Consider the following 6314-nt stretch of genomic DNA (forward strand, 5'->3'; position numbering starts at 1 on the left):
CTAAATTACTCACCAAGGGTGTTAAAACCTCACTTTGGCGTGTAGAGATAGATTCCCTATTTCCCAAATGACTCACTAAGCTTGGCATCCACTAGACCTATCCATTTAGAAATAGCTCCCAGTCAACCTTTCTATTAGGCCCCACCCCTGAGAGGCAGGAAGCAGGGAAAAGCCAGGGACCATAGACAGAGAAGCAGATCCAGGTAAGGGGAGGGTGGAGAGGTTTCGAACAGCTAAGGGAGACAAACCTTACCATTTCTCAAGCTGGAAGAACTGAGGAAAAAAATTAAGCCTCGAGTTGCATATTGAAAGACTCTATGGGCAAAATATTGAATGATGCAGGAAACATCAAAAGAAGATGAAAGGAATACACAGAGTCACTGTACCAAAAAGATCTGGTCAATCTTCATCCATTTCAAGAGATGGCATATGTTCAAGAACCAATGGTACTGAAGGAAGAACTTGAAGCTGCACCGAAGGAATTGGCAAAGAACAAGCCTCCAGGAATTGACAGAATACCCATTGAGATGTTTCAACAAACGGATGCCCCACTGGAGACACTCACTTGGCTATGCCAAAAGATTTGGAAGACAACTACCTGGCCAACTGACTGGAAGAGATCCATATTTGTATCCATTCTAAAGAAAGGTGATCCCACACAATGTGGAAATTATCCAACAATATCATGAAGTAAAATCTTACTGAAGATAATTAAAAAATGGGTGCAGTAGTATACTGACAGAGAACTTCCAGAAATGCAAGCTGGATTCAGAAGAGGATGAGGAACGAGGGATATCATTGCTGATATCAGATGGATCTTAGCTCAAAGCAAAGTATACCAGAAAGATGTTTACTTGTGTTTTATTGACTATGTAAAAGCATTTGATCATTTGATTGTGTGGATCATAACTCATTATGGGTAACATTGAGAAGAATGGGAATTCCAGAATGTTTAAGTGTACTCGTGAGGAACCTATACATAGATGAGAAGGCTGTCATTCAAACAGAACAAGGGGACACTGGATGGTTTAAAATCTAAGAAAGGAGTGTGTCAGTGTTGTATCCTTTCATCATACTTATTCAATCTGGATACTGAGAAAATAATCCAAGAATCTAGACTATATGAAGAAGAATGAGGCATCAGGATTGGAGGAAGAATCATTGACAACCTGTGATATAGTGGTGACTCAACTTTGCTTGTTTGGGTCTACAATCAATGTCAATGGAAACAGTGGTCAGGACATCAGATAACATATAGCACTGGGCAAATCGGCTGCAAAGGCCCTCTTTGCAAGTGCTGAAGTGCAAAGAGGTCTCCTTGAGGACTAAGGTGCGGCTGACACAAGCCATGGTATTTTCAATCACCTCATGTGCATGTGAGAGCTGGACGATGAATAAGGAAGACCAAACAAGAGTTGACGCTTTTGAGTTGTGGTGCTGGTGAAGAATGCTGAAAGTACCGTGGACTTCTAGAAGATCTAACAAATCTGTCTTGGAGGAAGCACACCCGGAATGCTCCCTGGATGCGAGAATGGCCAGACTTCATCTCATCTACTTTGGTCATATTGTCAGAAGGCACCATTCCCTGGAGAAGGATGTCATGCTTGGTAAGATGGAGGGTCAACGAAAGAGGGGAAGACCCTCAACAAGATGGACTGACACAGTGGCTGCAGTGATGGGCTTAAGTATAGCAAGGATCGGAGAGCTGGCGGGGGGATGCAGCGGTGTTTCGTTCTGTGCATAGGGTCGCTATGAGTCAGAGATGACTCGAGGGCACCTAACAACAATAGCAACAGCGTTTCTATTGCCTCATTCTTTTACAATCACAGACCGACAAAATTCAAATATGTCAGGAAGGCCTGCTACAGAAAAAAGAATGAGTAAGAAAAACAATAAAAAACACGACACTGGAATAAAATACAATGTAGAAAATAATACAGTTTTTAAAAAGAAAATCTATTTAATATCCCCAGAATGATTTGAGAAAATTTATTAAGTAAAAAACAAAAATAGAATCATATTAAAAAGGAGCAATCAGATAACAAAAAAATAGCTTTGTAAATTATGTGATTGCTTAAATAAAAAATTTAATTGAAAGGTTGAAGGCAAAATTGGAGAAACCTTCTAGACAAAGAGATAAGAAAAAATAAGAGATATAGATGATCAATTGACAATGCAGAGCAATAGATTAATATGAATTTCAGGATGAGAAATAAGAAACTGGAGTGGAAGAAAATTATGAGAAAAATTATATTAGAATATTTCCCAGAGCTGAAGAGAGATGTGAATCTCCAAGGTATAAGGCTATACCAATGCCAAGGAGAATAAGAAAACAAACAAATAATTCTTATAAAAACAGACAGAAAACTGGAAAGTATCAGAAAATCTAGGGTGAAGAGAAACTTTTAATGGCTTTTCAAAAGAACTAGCAAAAGGTAGCCTGATTAAAGGAAGAATCATACTAACATCAGACTTAGTGTCATCAGTGTTGGATGCCAAAAGACAGTGAAAAAAATTTTCTACAAAAAAAAAAAATCAATACCCAAACTATCAATTAAAAAAGTCACACTTCCAGGACTTGGAAAATTTACATTTCATTCACTGTTTTTAGAAAATTACTAGCAAAATTAGGAGGTAAGTGTGTGGGTGGGGTGGTAACTGAAATTAGCAAACAATGAATCCAGACATGGAGAGCAATTAAAGCTTAAGCCTAAGGTCAAAAACCCACTGCCTTCGAGTGGGATCCGACTCATAGTGACCCCTCCTTGGGTTTATGAGGCGGCAACACTACAGAAGTAGATTGCCCAATGCTCCTTCTGAAGAGCAGCTGATGGGTTTGAACTGCCAGCTTTCTCATTAGCATTCAAATGCCTTAGGCACTACACCACCAGAGCTCCGAAACCTAAGGTTTAGGCTGATACTATACAACAGGTTTATAGAGCAACCTGTCCAGATTAAAGCAACATGGAGATCATTATTTAAAAAAAAAAAAAAAAAAAGAGGACCAACAGAGCTGGGTGGTACAAATGATTAAGCTCTTGACTACTAGTCAAAAGGTTGGTGGTTCAAACCTACCCAGAGGAACCTATGAAGACAGGTCTGGTGATCTGCTTCTGAAATGCCACAGCCTGGAAACATTATGGAGCAGTTTTACTGTGCACATATGGAATTCCCATGAGTTAGAATCAACTTGATGTCTACTGCCAAAAACAGTACAGCAAAGAATATAATTATGAACTTAGAAAAAAAATGAAGACATGATTGAGCCACACCCTCATAAAATGCAAGGGGAATTCAGAAATTCCAATACAAACAATTTAAAAAAACTTAATAAAGAAGACTTGAAATTCATAGTATGCAAAGTAAAAGGAGGAATGATTTTGACAAAAAGGTTTTGAAGTAGGGAATCCATTCGAATTTTTGTGATCTACATGAGTTGTGGCAGTATAACCATAAAGAATACTGAAGAATCATAGTATACCACTTGTGTCTGCAGTAAATAATTTAACAGACTACTAATTATATAAATAATTTTCATTAGTTTCAACCTTGGGAAAAAATCACAAAGAGAGACCACTCTGGTGACAGAACAAATGTAAATACAACTTGACAATCTAAAAATAATAGTATAGCTTACTAAGAATGAAAAGTGGATAAGGGAGAAGAGCAGTGAGGAGTGTAAGTGCTCACATCTGTCTTACTGTGGAGGAGGCAAGAAATACTGAGTAGTTTGAAGGACCAATAAGGAGAGATTTAAATAATATTAGAAATGGTAACAACAATGGAAGCTGAAAATAGCATCTTGTCACTCCTCAGAAGGAAGGTTGCGCAATCTACTTCCATAGTGATACTGCCTTGGAAAACCAAGGAGGGGTCACTATGAGTTGGATTCAGCTCAACGGTAGTGCATGCATGTCTATGTGTGCATATAGTGGGAAAAGTGAGAGAAAGTAAGGGAAATTATTCTCTCATTTGAAAAATGTCACAAAGAGTTCCAGTAAGATGGTGGAATAGGTGGAAAACTGCACAGACTCTCTTCAACAAAGAAGAGGGGAACCAATTAACAGACGCAGAGGATAATCCTAGAGGCCTGAGCTTTGAAGGGAAGGATACAGAAGTGGACTGGGCTCCAGCTAGTGGAAGAACCTGCATAAAAACACTGAAAAAGGAGACATATGGAACTGTGGTCTGTAAGCAAGCCTGACAACACAGACAGTTTGGATATTGCCAAGTGGTGTTGGGACATGAGAATTGACATAAAGACCAGCCCTGCAAGCTACAAGCTGCATGGAGGACTGCACTGGTGGCTGATGAATAAAAGGGGAGGCAGCAAAGAAAGAGACGGGCTGATCCGTGGACTTTTGGCTGTCCGGAGGGTGCAGCCATTTTGAATGTTTACAAGTGGCTCCACCATTTTGGATATTTAAAACGACAGCATTCTCACAGCTTCCAAGGACTTAAGAATAGGCTCCCCTTGCTGGGAACTGCAAGGACATTCAAAGGCCAACGACAAGAAAGATGTAATATTCCCCTTGTTACTCTTATACCCCACACCCTCTTGGTGAATGGAGGTGTGGCCATCCGTCACTCTTACCTACCTTCTGGGCTGGCAGGAATTCCATCCCAGTATGTGCTGAGACAGAGCCTGGATGCCTGCCCGACCTTGACCAGATTTTTTTTTCTTGTTTTCTCTTTTTGTTCAGTTTGTTTGTCTTTGTCTGTTTTCTAATTTTTTTTTCCCATATTTATTATTATTATTCTTTATTCTTCCCTTCCCAGGTTCCAGTTTTCAGCTTTTTCTTTCTTCCCTGTTCCTAGTTACCATTATTTTCTTTCTCAAGTTAACCCAATTCCTTGTTTTCCTTTTTGGATTTTTCCCATTTTTTCTTCATTATTCGAAGAATTTGCATGAAAATACCAAAAAAGGAGACATATGGAGCAATGGTCTGGCAGTGATCATGATGGCACAGACAGCTTGGAGAGTGCCAAGTAGTGGTAGGACCTAAGAATTAACCTAAAAATCAGCTGTGCTAACCAGGGACTGCATGGAGGACTGTGCACGGTGGCTGGGGAACAAACGGACAAGGTGAAGAGAAAGGTGGGCTGAGCTGTGGACTTTTGCCGGTCTAGAAGGCACCGCCATTTTGAAGGCTTAAAAAGAGGTTTGACTATTTTGGATATTTAAAGAGACAGCACTCTCTCAGATCCCTGGGGTTTAAGAACACGTTCTACTTTCCAGCAATCCCAAGGATACTCTGGACCTGCATGACTGAAAAGGTGTGACATTCCTCTTGTTACTCTTATACCCCACACCCACTTGGTGAATGGAGGTGTGGCCATCCCCCACTCCCACACACCTTCTGGGCACACAGGAACTCAATCTCAGTCTGTGTGCTCAGATGGAGCCTGGGAGCCCTAACCTGTTCTCCACCAATTTTTTTTTTCTATTATTATTATTATTATTATTATTATTTGTCTTTTTGCTTTCTTTTTTCTGGTGTATAGTTTGCTTGTATTTGTCTGTTTTAAAACTACTATTATTATTAATACTTTTGTCTTTTTTACATTAATCTTTATTCTTCCCCTCCCAGGTTTTAGTTTTCAGCTTTTTTTCTGTTCTCTGTTCCTAGTTGAATTTTTTTTTTTTTAATTTAATTTTGTCCCCCTTGTTTCTCAAAGTTAACCCTGCTTTTTGTTATCTTTTTGCAATTTTCCCATTTTTTGTTCATTATTCTCCTTCTCTACCTTTTTTCTCTTAGGGCCTTATCCCCACATATTGCAGGTTTTCTTATTTTTTTCTTCTTCTTTCTCCCATTTTCTTTTTTTTGGTTACTGTTCCTGTGTGATTACAATGTGTGTTTTTTTGTCCATGTGCTTTTAATTTTTGATCATTATTCAATTGTAATTTTTGTCTAACTAACAGGGAGATAGCAACAGTCCCAATAAGATACAACTACATCCACACCTCCTACAACTTCACTTACTGAGCAAGAGCCACTATCTCCTTGTCCACCAATGGGCCAATGATAAAAAACCACCAAGAAGAGCCTGAATCACCCTTGACTGCTCTTCACAAACAGTTAACAGAGATCTAAATACAATAATGCCATGATGCCTCAGAGACAAAAGATCATCACAGTCCACACAAAGAAGCAGGATAAAGTGGTAGAAACAAGGCAGCAGCATACAGACCCAGAACACATCCCCGAGGAAGAAGCAGCATTGGAACTCTCTGATAAGAAATTCAAAAGAATTATCTTTAGGTATCTTCAAAGGATTGAGACAGACCAAAGGAAACACAGAAAAAAACCTTA

The sequence above is a fragment of the Orycteropus afer genome, unplaced genomic scaffold (assembly GCF_000298275.1).
Source record: "Orycteropus afer afer isolate SDZICR_OR568_19922 unplaced genomic scaffold, OryAfe1.0 scaffold00041, whole genome shotgun sequence".
Classification (NCBI taxonomy): Eukaryota; Metazoa; Chordata; class Mammalia; order Tubulidentata; family Orycteropodidae; genus Orycteropus; species Orycteropus afer.